Genomic DNA, 13,394 nt, shown 5'->3' with positions numbered 1-13,394 from the left:
TGGAACAGGCTGACAAGTTCCCTCTTTCTCAAACCAGTCTTCACATCCCCACATTCAGTTTTGTTGAGTTGTTTTTAAAATCTGGCCTGATTGTTTTTTGGGGGATGCAGGGTAAGCAGAAGCCCCCAGGTAGCGAAGAAGTTCAAGGAATCTTCTTACTGATACAACTTTCCCCACTCTTGTGTTATAGTGCGAGGCAAGGATGGGCAGACGTTTCTCACGTGCATTGCTGCCCTACACAGCACACTGCACCTCGACTTTTGGGAGTTAAGAGACACAGGTTTGAAGAAATGGTGAGTGTAACATAGGAAGGCTATTTTGTGGGTTAGCAGAAACATGCTTTTGTGCTAACACAGTATTTTAAAAATTAGTGTGTGGATTTTAGATATTGGCATATAATTTTAGTTATCAATTGGTTCATAACAAACAGACTAATTAGGAACTCTACTTAGTCATTTATCTAAATGGAAAGTTCTGCTGCATTGTATTTGTGGGCATTGATTAAAGCTAATGGGGAAAAGAGATTAAGATGAAAATCATGGGATTAAATTTTTAATTAGTTTGCACCCTGAACAATTGCTTGGTGTGACATGGTGATTGATGGCCTGCTTATACCTGCCCACGAAGGTTGTCACTCAAAGACCAAACCTCTGAAGTGTTTTTACAAAAGACTGAGTATTTTATTCCTTATCTTTCTCTTTATTCTTGCTTAACAAGTAATTGAAGAAGAAGGCCATGTCTGGAACCTCATAGGCCTTTGTCTGGTGAGACATATAAAGTATGAGACGGGGGCTTCAGTCAGTTCTTCGATCAATATCTCATACTTAACGTGTCTAAAATAAAACTCCATTTCCTGCCCCAACCTCTTCCTCTCCCAGGGTTCCTTACTTCAGCTGGTAGTGCCTCCACACCTCAGGGTGCTCGAGGCAGAAACCCAGGGGCAATCTCGATTCCCCACAGCTTGTCCATCAACAAGCTCTACTAGCTTTTCTCCCAAAACAGGTCCAAAATCCACCGACTGTTCTCATCTCTACCACCCTAACCCAGGCACCATCATTTTTTAGCGAGTTAAGTGCAACTCCTCTTAATCTGTTCTCCCTGCTTCTAATCTTACGATCCATTTCCACCACCCCTACTCCATCCTCCACGCAACAGCCAAAGTATTTGTTTAAAACACAAGTCAGATTCTGTAACTCCGCTATCTAGAACCACTGATTGTCTTCCCACCCCAGTTACTGAGCTCCATAAGATCCAGCATGGTCTGGATTTAGCTGGGACCACTCTCTGACCCTCCACTCACTATGACCTGCCCCACTGTCTTCGGTCTGCCAAGATCCTGCTTAGGGCCCTTGTACTAGTTATTCCCCTGGCCTGGAACCCTGTTCCTCCAGGTGTTTGCAGAGCTGGATCTCTCCCGTTTAGGTCTGAACTGAAATTGTCACCTCCTCAAAGAGGCCCTTCCTTTCCATCCCAGACTGAAGTGGCCTGCTATTACTCCCTCTCACACCACCTTGGTTCGGTTTCATCACAGGGGTCCTCAGGATTGCTGTTTCCTTCTATCTTTCTTTCTTTGTTTATTGACTATCTCCCCCTACTAAAATCTGATCTCCGTGAAAGTAAAGATCTTGTTTTTCACATGGACTACTATACCCCCAGGGCCCCAAATTGTCTCCAGAGCATGAACGGATAAATACATGAATGAATGGATTCTTTGGGCGCCAAGGGTACTATCATGTTGTATCACATACACTGAAACAGGAAGGCTGAGAAAGATCAGGGGACTAAGTACCACATCCATTGGACCCTCAAACTTGAGATGTGGACAAGGACACAATGGAGAGGGATAAGAGAAATATGGGGAGGGGCAAGGGCACAGTGAAGGAAGTGGAAATGAGATAGTACAACTCTGCAGATACATTCTAGAAACCCTAAAACTTGCGCAAGCATGGGCCTGCACACACACTCTCACACGGTCCGGCCTGAAGCATAGCAAGGCGGCAGCGTTTGCTCTGTGCCTGAGTCCTACAGGATACTTTCCTGGTGGAGGCGCTTAGGCCTTGGTGTCACAAGGGTCTGATTCAGAGGTCCAGGTGGGGCCCATGTGACTGCTGCTTATCATACTCGTTAGCGGGCCTCTCCTTGGTCAGGACAATAGGCTGCTGTAAGTACTAGCAACTGGGAGGAGGCAGCGTGGCACCCTTCCGTGGTTCTGTGAAATCGCCCCGCGGGGTGAGTCTGAGCAGCTCCCCCTCTGTGGCCCCCAGCTTTCCTCAAAGAGAAAGTGAAAGTCTGCCTTGGACTGTGTGTCACGTTAAAACTCAAACCTAACTGAAATTAGGTAGGTGGGGTCTCCTCCTCTCTCAGGACCAAGGTGCCTGCTTTTGAGAATACCTTAAACCCAAGGCTACTCTATTTGGCGATTTCACTTAAATGACATATTTTGTCTAAAAAAGCACTTTACAATATTATTCCATCTAATATTTACATTGATGACTGATGAAAATGTCAAGGGCAAGTTATGCTGCTGTGAGACTATGCTGAAGTGGCCCAGATTTATTCGCTTACTCCAGGCTGGATGTGAGGGGATGGGACGGAGGAGAGAGAGTGTACCGTTGGTGCTCAGGTTAAAAAGAAATGGAGCTTAGACTTCAGTCCTTCCCTAAATCTTCCTCACCTCTAATTGGTCAGTCGAATTTCTGGGCACTGTGTTTGGACCTTTTGTTTTCCCCTTTGAGGCTGCCGTTGACATTGGGGGGAAAAGAAAAAAGACTAGCGAACTCCGTCCAGGCCCAGTCCAGGATCCCACATTGCGTTTACTTTTCATTCTCTTTAGAGCCTCCAGGCTGTGCCAGCCCCTCACTGTTCCCTGTCTCTCCCGGCCCGGACACTTCAGGGGTGCCGCTCGGTTATTTTGTAGACTGTCTCTTGATGTGGATGTGTCTGATGGTTTCTCAAGATTAGACTGGGGTTTTGAAGTTTCTACAAGAAAATCACAGAAGCGATGTGTTTTCCTCAGTGCACCATACTAGGGGGTACGTAATTCCACTGGTGATGTTGACCTTGATCATCTGGTGAAGGTGGTGTCGGTCAGGATTTTTACTGTAAAGTGGGGAATTCCATTGGTAATGAATACATATTTGGGGGAGAGGCTGAGATACCCCCTCCACCTTATTAACCAGATTTTCCTTCTAGGTTGGGATGGCAGTGGGGGTGGGTAGTGTGTTTTGTTCTGTGTCCATCCCAAGAACAGACCAGAGTTTGCACAAGTCAGAGCTGGAAGAAACCTTTGCCACAAACCTTTGTAGCAAAGAACAGTGGCTACATCTTGATACCCATAAAGGAAAATGTGATATGCCATGTTTCTGTTGTGGAGGGGGGGCGTATACATTGTTCAAGGAATGGGGTTCTTTTTATCCTTGAGTCCATTTAGCAAATGTTTCTCACTAAGGGCTAACATTTTCTTAGTGCCTAGAATTTCCCAAGCACTGTGTTAGGCTTTCCATCTATTATCTCAGTTCAGACACAGGAAACTTTAAAGGAGATATTATTACCCATATTATAGATAGGGATTCGGAGGCATGAGGAAGTGAGTTGCTCAAAGGCAGGTGGCAGAACGGGACCTGAACCCAGGCCTGCCTAACTTGAAAGTGTGCATTCCCCACAGCACCAAGTTTGCTCCCTTACTATGTGTCAAGCACTGTGATCGGTGCTGAGGATACAGAAGAGTAAGGCACCTGTTCAGAAAGAGATGCTACAGCACAGGAGGCCCTGGGGAGAGACACAGAGGGCTGGAGGAGGAACCTTGCCTCAGGGGTGCCGTCCTTTTTTTCTAAGTAGCAAGGCCCCTGCCTTGAGAACCACTGAACTGGTTTTTCTCATGTCTTTCCTGAGTCGGGGTGAATTTGCCTGCCAGGTGGCCTCCAGCTACAAACAGTTAACCTGGACGGAATGAATGTCGAGGGCATGCCTGCTCCACTTGTTGCCGGCCATTATTCATTTCAGCCACCCTATGCAGTGGGCGTGTTCTCTCCACAGAGCACAGGAGAGCGAGGCCCAAAGAGGCTAAATGCCACACCCGGAGTCACGAGCTGGAAAATGGCTCATCTGGATCCCAGATCCAACTGAGTCTGAACCTGTGCCCAGTCTTCAGTACCTCTTGATAGGCCAGGGGCACAGATGCAGCATCCTCACCCTGGCCACGACTGCGCACTGTTATCTTCTCATTTGTAGAATGGCCGATCGGGTTTACATCATGTCTGATGGACACGCCGGTGGTTCGTGTGTGGCGAGCCTCTGCTTGCTCACATCGCAGCATCGCTGTGCAGTTTTCATTATTGTTAACCACCTCCCAACGCAGCCAGTCCGTGTCAGCAGAAGGGCGGGGGAAGGCGATGATTCTGAGTCATTTGTGACACAGAAAATGCTACTGTATAAACAGGCACGCTTCCCTAAGAGATATGGCATGCAGCAAGTCAGGTCCCTCTGCCCCCTGGCTTTTGATGAGAGCGTTTAATTCCTCTTAGTGTCGATGCTTAGTAAATAGCATCTGATGCTGCCACTAACAGTCTGCGGCCTTCCTGTCGCAGGGCATTTGCCGACTGTTCAGTGATGGAGGGAGCAGACGTGGTTCGTCATTCTGCCTCTTTCATGTTGACATCTCCCTAGATGCTCTCAGATCATTGTTCTTTCTGTTCTGTGTTGGTTTTGGAAATGCGACAGCAAGACAGGGTAGCTGCACTCAGCGGCTGGAAAAGGCAAACTGATTGTTAGCAGGCCTAGGGATCAGGGCAGGGACGTCAGGGGGCAGTGTGGTTCATTAAAACTATTCATTTTGTCCCTACCATATGTGACCCAGGTTCACTGATGATCTTGGCTCTGCTACTATTGTTCTGCTAGAGGCAGTGAGAAAGAATGACCAGGCAAGATTAGCAGAGTGAAGAAGAATGGGGTATAAGAAATTGAAAGATATTGTTTCCTCGTCTTAGTTTGGACTCCCCCAGGCCAGACCCAGAGTCGAGGATTCAACTGTAGCTAATGTATAGGGGAGGTGCAGAAGCCAGTGATAGGGAACCGGGGAGAATGAGCTGCAAAGGGGAAAGGGCATGAAGGATGTGTCAGCTAGCTAGCTGCTACTGTGGGGCTGGGGCTTGAGATCCCGGTGGTGAACCCTGCAGAGCAGTGGTGTAGAGCACGCATGTCTGAATTGTCCACCCTGCCCCTGTCCCACCCAGGGGCGGTAGCTGGAGTATTGATACGCCAGCTTCTGAGCGTCAGTGATGGAGGGCTGCCTCCCTAAGCTGTGCAGGGCGCACACAGTGGTTTCTGCCGCTTGGGAGAAAGGTCTCAGACAGAGAGATGTGAGTGTTGGCAAGTGGAGTTAACCAGCATGCACTGATGTGGTAAAGCCCGAGTTGTGTGGGCTGGCGCCAACAGCATCTACTCTGTCCCCTTAAAACGAAACAAAACAGAACAGAACACCGACTCCTTCCCCGGCGGTCCCCATGTCGTTAAATAGCACCACCATCTACTCACTTTCTCCAGCCAAAGATCGTGGAATTTTCCATGACACTTATTTGCTCTTGTGTCACATTTAGTCTGTCCTCAAATCCTGTGACCTCTCTCTTCAAAATATGCCCTGAATCCTGCACCTTCACCCCATTCCACCATCACCTTACACTGGGTTTCTGCAACAGCTTCCTAGCCCGAACTCTTATTTATACTCATTCCCCTCCCACAGGGTACCTAGAGTAATCTCTCTAGGTTACTTTACTCCCCATCTCAAAACCAGTGGCCTCTTATTATGATTAAAATAAAACCTGAAGTCCTTATCATGTCCTGAGAGGCCCTGCGTGATCTGTAAAGCTCCTGGCTACATCCCTGAGTTCAATTTCCAGCCCCTCTCCTTCTTTCTTACTCACAGCGCTCCAGCCAGATTGGTCTTCTCGCTGCGTTCCTGCCTCAGGGCGTTTGCACTTGCTCTAGGTATTCACGTCCCTCAGTGGTAGAACGTCACTGCTTAACTGTTACTTCCTTAGGGAGGACTTCTCTTAATGGTGGATCTAGGAAAGAGCCTTTCTCACTTTCATTCCCTTAGTCTGTTTCATTTATTTTTTTCCGTAGCAGTGATTGTGCCCTGGCTGATAATAGTTTATGTTTGATTTGCTGCCTAATCCTGTACTACAATGTGAGTGCATTAGTAGGAGGACTCGGTTTCACTGCATTACCTCTACCCTGTAGAACAGCACCAACACATAGTAGGTATTTAATAAATACTTTGTGAATGAGCGGATTAGTGACTGTTTACTGGACCTGCTGAGAGCACCCATCAGTCAAGAACTTTCAGAACAGATCAGAGAAATCGTCAGCCTTCGTTCGGGGACTGCCGGGCTGCATTTTCCCAGAGCAGCTCCTGCTGAAGCACACACTCTCAGCCGAGTTAGCCGAAGGTCCTGAGGTTACTTCCAGCATATTCTTTCTCCACATCCATTGCAAATTGTAACTCGTTCACGTTTCTTTTTGTTTGCTTTTTGGAGAACAATAGAGGGAAAATCAAGGTACTCCATGTGCCACAAGTCCTATGTGACAGTGGACACAAAGTGTAGTCTTGTTTTTAACAAACTAGCATGTGAGGTTGGTCATTTCCCCAAGGGCCTGCACGTAGTAGGTACACACTAAATGCTGAGTGAATTGACAGTGCCATCTATTTGAGTTAATAAGTTTTCTTCATGTGCCTGTTCTTCTTCAGAAGGTATTGTATTATATGACCTGCACTCTTTTTAAAGTATATTTTATTGATTATGCTATTATAGTTGTCCCATTTTTTTCTCCCCTTTATCCCCCTCCATCCTGCACCCCCCTCCCACCAGGATCCCTCACCCCCGTGGTTCATGTCCATGGGTCATGCATATAAGTTCTTTGGCTTCTCCACTTCTTATACTGTTCTTAACCTTCCCCTGTCTATTTCGTACCTACTATTAATGCTTCTTATTCCCTGTACCTTCCCTCATTCTCCTCCCTCCCCCTCCCCGCTGATAGCCCTCCATGTGATCTCCATTTCTGTGATTCTGTTCCTCTTCTAGTTTGTTTAGTTTGTTTCTTAGGTTCAGCTGTTGATAGTTGTGAGTTTGTTGTCATTTTACTGTTCATAGTTGTGATCTTCTGATTCTTAGATAAGTCCCTTTAACATTTCATACAATAGGGGTTTGGTGATGATGAACTCCTTTAACTTGACCTTAACTTTATCTGCCCTTCCATTCTAAATGATAGCTTTGCTGGATACAGTAATCTTGGATGTAAGTCCTTGCCTTTCATGACTTGGAATACTTCTTTCCAGCCCCTTCTTGCCTGTAAGTTTTCTTTTGAGGAATCAGCAGAGAGTCTTATGGGAACTCCTTTGTAGGTAACTGTCTCCTTTCCTCTTGCTGCTTTTAAGATTCTCTCCTTATCTTTAATCTTGGGTAATTTAATTATGATGAAGTAGAGGCTTAATTGATTAAAAATATCCTCATTGTTTTGAATTCTTGTTTCTTCATTCTGTTCAGGTTTGAATGTTTATTTCTTCCCTCTGTTCCAAATTGTTGATTTGAGTCCCAGTTTCTTTCCCGTCACTGTTGGTTCCCTGTCTATTTTTCTTTAGTTCACTTTGCATAGCCTGCACTTTTGCCTCTATTTTGGGACCACACTCCACCATTTCTGTGAGCATGATGATTACCAGTATTTTGAACTCTGCATCTGATAGGTTGGCTCTCTCCTTGTTGCTTAGTTCTTTTCCTGGAGTTTTGCTCTGTTCTTTCATTTGGGCCATGGTTCTTTGTCTCGGTGCACCTGTTACATTATAAGGGGTGGGGCCTTAGGTATTCACCAGGGCAGGGCAGCCCACATAGCTGCGTTGTGGCGCAGCCTGGATGAATGTTTCTTCTTTAACTCCTTGGGTATCGGACTTCCATACAGTTTGATTTTCTGGCAGTTCTGGTTGTTTTTGTCTTTAAATTTGTTGTTGTCCTTTGTTTGGTTGTGCAAGGAAGCAAAGCATATCTACCTATGCCTCCATCTTGGCCAGAATTCCTATATGACCCACACTGTTAAAGACACCAAAGAGTGAGGCGTTTCCTCTATCACTCCCCCAACCCAGAAAATCTTACCCTCATTCACACCATCTTTTCTCATGCATGTGAACCCATGATCCTAAAAATAGTTGAGTCAACTCTATCTTTTGTATGTGGTTTAAGACTAATATACTCCATTATAAAAATTCATACAGGCTCATTTCAGAAAATTAAAGAACTACAGAAAAGTAGAGAGAAGAGGAAGAAACATAACAAATTTATTCAGATAACCACTGTTGGTGTATTTCCTTCCAGTATTTTCTATGAATATTTTTACATAGTTTTAATATACAATTTTATCTCTCTCTTTTTAACTTAACATCATGACTTGAGCATTTATGCTCAATAGTCAACATTTGGGTAATATCTTTTTTAATAGTCATGTGCTGTTGCATGTCCCAGTTGTAGACGAGTTAGCTGATTTTCTATTTTTCAAAGTTATAAGTTGTGCTGGAATAAACATTCTTTTATGTGTGTCTCGGCTGGCTTGGCCGATTATCTCTTTAGGAAAGAATCCTAGAAATAGAATGACTAATTCTAAAGGATACAACCTCTTAATACATTCTGGGAGATTTCATCTTGATTTCTAAAATTGTTCGAATGTGACTTCCATTAAAGAGCTCTAGGAAAGCAGACTGCCTGGAAGAATCTGCTTCCAGCTTTGAAACGTTTCGGACCCAGAGTGTTTTAGCACTCAGTTTACACAAGCACAGAAGTCTTCTGTTGCCTGTCTCCACTCCCGACCTCATCCCTCTCCAATGAAGTGTAGCAACGGCATCGTAAAAAATCTCTCTTCGGTAAACAGTGCTGTTTTGTGTTCTCAAGGATTGTTTTCCCAAGTTTTCTTCCAATACTCGTTTTGCAGCGAGTATTGGATTGACGCCTGGAATTGTATTGTATTTTTATATGCCTGCTTGTGACATCTTAAGGGCTTAGTTATGCTTTATGTTTTTCTCATTGGCAAAAGGAAGTCCAGATTTCATGCCTGTGAAACCTGCTGTTTACAAGTCTGTGTGAGTCCTGCCTAAAAGGTCGGGGCTCCCTTGGCAGGGGCGGCTTTTGGGAACATCATGTTAGTAAGAAGTTCTCTCCCCAAGGCTGGGCCAGCCTGGAAAGGGCCTTGCCAAAGACATGGTTTATAAGTGGAGCGAGACCTTGGGTTTCATAGATATGAGAGGTCAGGTGTGATATGATGGCCTGATATGCAGAAGCGGGAAGCGACAAAGGAGGATTCGGAGAGTTACGGTGCAGTCGTACTCCATAACCTCATGCCTGCAAGATTCCCAAACAGGTGAGTCCCTCTTCTCTGCATTGACCTGAAAAGATGCCCGTGCTATTGTGTTAATTATAAATAGCAAGTTTTAGAGAAACATGTATGGTTTGATCCCATATTTGTAAAAAAAGGCCAAAAAATGGGTTTAGGGAAATTTTAATATCTACATGACCCAAAGAAATACAAGGAAAGACACATCGGGCTTTCGGTGGCTTTGGCTCACTCCGGAATACAGCATTGGCCTAGGGAAGAATGAGGAAACCTTCGCTTTATAACTCCGTTGAATGACATGTTACAATGAGCCTGCGTTACCTTTGTAACAGGAAGAAAGGGGGAAAGCTTCTGGAGAAAATAACCGGCAGGATCCAGACAGAGCCAGGAGTTGCTGTCCTCCCTAGAGGGCTTGAAAGAGGGTGGCCAGGGGCGGAGAGAGAGAGACGGCCTTTAAAAGCTCCAGAATGGAGCCGTAGGGTGCACTTTGTAATCTGTGAGACAGGCCCCTGGCCTTGAACTGGAGACAGTGCCCACGGCCTTTCCTAACCTTCTTCCCTTGGGAGCCAATGCCGAGCAGTGCATCTGGGCTGAGCGATGGCTCAGAAGCGACACGACTTTCCAGCGTGATCTGTTTTAAATTCTATTTGCGAATTAGGGTGTGTTTACAATGAGAGAATGATTTAGACGATGCCGAGTCTGCTGGAAATATAAAGGGATAATTGGATCTCCAAGTCTATTAAAGACCGCTGTCTTACATCTCGTGGGGTGACATTTTATTTTAGAGGCCGGCTTGGCTCTTGTATGCAGTTTCCTTTCATCCTCTTCTCCCTTTCTTCATTATCTTTCAAAAATTAGATTTCCCTTCCCCAATCAGAAGTTGCAGAAAAGCTTCCGAGGAGAGTCAGGATGCCTGAGAGGAGTCCCCGGGGGAGGTGGCACTGCATGGCAGTGCCGTGTGGGGACTCTGGGAGTTGGCCACTAACTGGGCGTGAGCTCCAGCAAGTACCTGGCCTCCTCCAAGCCTCAATTTCCGGGCCTGTAAAACGTGATAATGTTTACTGCTCGGTTGTCCTGAAGACGACAGAAGGTGATGCTCTGCGCAGTGCCCGGCACTCTGCGGGCAGTGCCCGATCGGTCGTAATCAGTAGAACTTCCGTCATTCCCAGTGCCGCCACCAACTTGCTCCTCGGCCACCTCAGCTCATTTCTGTGGCCCCGTGTTCCTCACATGCCAACGGAAGTCTCGGCAGTTAATAACAGTAAAGCCCCGAAAGCAGCAAAAGCAGTTGAAGAGCAGCACCAATAATCAAAATAGCCCCGCCGTCCCTCTGCAGAAGGTCAATGTCATTTCCCCGGGGCCTGCTCTCCCCGGTAAGTGGGCCTTTCCTCCCCGAAGAGCCTGGACTCCGCTCCGCAGCGCTGCTGAAACTGGCCTTGTTCCACAGTCTGATCGGCTGGCGACCTCTCTCCACACCCTCCTGAAACTGGCCGGGGCCCTGGCACAGTCATGCACCATTGGTGGCCAAATCGAAAGGCTTTTTCTTTTGAGCAAATAGCATCGCACGTGTTGCTATCGAGAAAATGAAAGCATTCACGGTGGCGTGGCACCCAGCTTCCTTCTGTGGCCTTTTGAAACAATTTTTTGACCAGAGAATGGCAGGAGACAAAGGTCTTTCTATCTGATCTGCTCACCAGGCTGGCGTTGGGTCGTGGGGGCCTGCATTCCTCTTTCTCTGGTACCTCGTGGATTGTTATCACTGTGCTCGTCTGCTCTCTTCAAGTAGGACAAGGCAGGCGGGCGGGCAGGGGGATATATTTCAGCTGCCCTTCACTCTGTTTATACGCACAAACATGAAAGGAAGGGGAAGAGATTGAGTTCATAGGACTGGCTCTTTGTGCAGCCTCATTTATCTCTCTCAGGCAGCAGTGGGCTGGGCGAGTTTCCTTTTTGTTTCTGATGTGGGGAAACTGAAATATGAATCTATGTTGATGAGAGAATAAAAGAATTGAAAGAGGCATAAATCTTATCTTCTCACAACCCCAGAAGATCAGCTTCTCGTGAAGAAGGGGATTATCCTTCTGTAATTAACTGCTTTGCAGTGCCTGGCAATGTCTCAGAGCTGAATAATGGCACCCAGCAAAGTTGGATGAAAGGCAGGCAGGCGGTGCGGCGGCTGATCGTGAACAACAGTCTCCGGGCTTGACATCCTTTCCCAGTGCCCAGCTCTCAGAGAGTCAAGCCAGGGGATGTTTGTTGCCTGTCTATCAACATTCACAGCAGAGAAAAAAGACAATCCCAGAAGAAATAGCTCAGAGAGACTTGTTCCTGTATAGGCTGGTATGTGCCATCAGGTGCCTTAAAGACCCAGGCCAGGTTTTACCGCTTTGTGCTCCAGCCAGAGCCCGGGACCTGTTGGGTGCTTATTGAAAGCTTCTGGGGGCGACTGCCAATTGCCAGCTGAGATCCTGGGGAAGTTGCCTTATTTCTCTGATTTTCAGTGTGGTGGTCCGTAAAATGCAGAGGGGCCTTGTAGAGTTCTGGTGAGGATGAAATGAACAGATTGCTTATCACAGTGTCTGGCACATTGCAGAAGATCGATAAACGATAGCTATTATTATTTCATTGTGGAATAGAAATTGATTGCAAACTCAGAGCCATTTTTTTAATCCTCACTGGAGGATATGTTCGTTGATTTTAGAGGGAGAGGAAGGGAGGGAGAAAGAAAAAGAAAGAACCATTGATATGAGAGAGAAACATTGATTGGTTGCCTCCCACATGTGCCCTGACCTGGGATCGAAGCCACAAACTTTTGGTGTACAGGATGCCTCCCTGACCAGTTGAGCCACCCGGCCAGGGCTCTCCTGGCCTTTTTAACAGACTGCGTTTCTGAGGCTTGCCCTGCACAGGCACTGCACCCGCTTTAGTGCAGGGAAGGCAGGCAGGGTTCTTCCCCCATTTCCCTGATGACAGAACAGGCCCAGTGGAGCAGTGACCCGTCAAGGTCAGGAGCAGGAACAGACCCTGGAATGCAGGTCTCTGTCTCCCTGCCCCCCACCTTCTCCCCTCAGTGCGGCTCACAGGCACTCAGCCTGTTTCTCTGCATCTGTTGGTCACTCTCCAGACGTCACCACGGCAGGATCACACCTTAGGACCGTCTTTACTTCCCTTTTTGCTCCCTGACACATGCCGCCATCACTGACGCCAAGAGGTTCTTCTGAGGTGTTTCCAGAATGTCCCCCTTCTCAGTCCCACTGCCCCTCAGGCGGGCCCAGAACCTCAGCCCCTGACAGCCAGGCTTCCTACAGTGGGCAGGCTCCTGAGTGGCGGTCTCAGCACTGGGTTCCCCTTCCACTAGCCCCAGGGCGGATGAGCAGCCCCACTCCCACTTCCCTGTCCTTCCCGAGGGAGGAGCAGCTATGCCCCGTGGCACAGTAAATCAGCTCTGTTTTCCTGGCCTGGCAGTCCTGGGCCCCTTTGGCTGACCCACCCACATTGTCTCTTCACACTCACTGTCAGAACCCCCTGCTCCCACTGAGGGTACCTCAGTGTCCCGCAGGCAGGCACCCCCATCCCCACCCCTCAGGGGCTCAGTGGGTTGGATCCCTGATACAGATGCGAATGCCTGGTGTCACATGCCCCATCCGATGCACAGTGAGTGCTCAACAGAGCCCTGGGGCAGAGAGGCCATCTTTTTACACCCCCCCCCACCCCCCCGCCTTCTACAGACAGGAGCTGAGTGACTCAGCCAAGGTCACACAGTAACTGGGTTTCAGTCGCAAACCTAGGTCAGGTAGCTGAGAATTTAGTGCTCTTCCATTGGGCAGATAGACCAAATGCCCCGAGCAAGGACTAGCAGGCACTGGCTGGGGAGGGAGTGGAGTTCGTTTAGTGTTCAGTCTGCACTTGGGTCCTGGACCTATGCAGTGCATCACAGGGACAGACGGAAAGGCCGGTGACGGGCAAAGACTCTGAATTAGGCACTGGGAGCAGGGTGTGGTGGGCAGGGGTGTGGTTGGGGGTAT

Source organism: Desmodus rotundus, chromosome 5 (assembly GCF_022682495.2).
Source record: "Desmodus rotundus isolate HL8 chromosome 5, HLdesRot8A.1, whole genome shotgun sequence".
Taxonomy (NCBI): domain Eukaryota; kingdom Metazoa; phylum Chordata; class Mammalia; order Chiroptera; family Phyllostomidae; genus Desmodus; species Desmodus rotundus.
Note: the sequence above shows the minus strand (reverse complement) of the source record.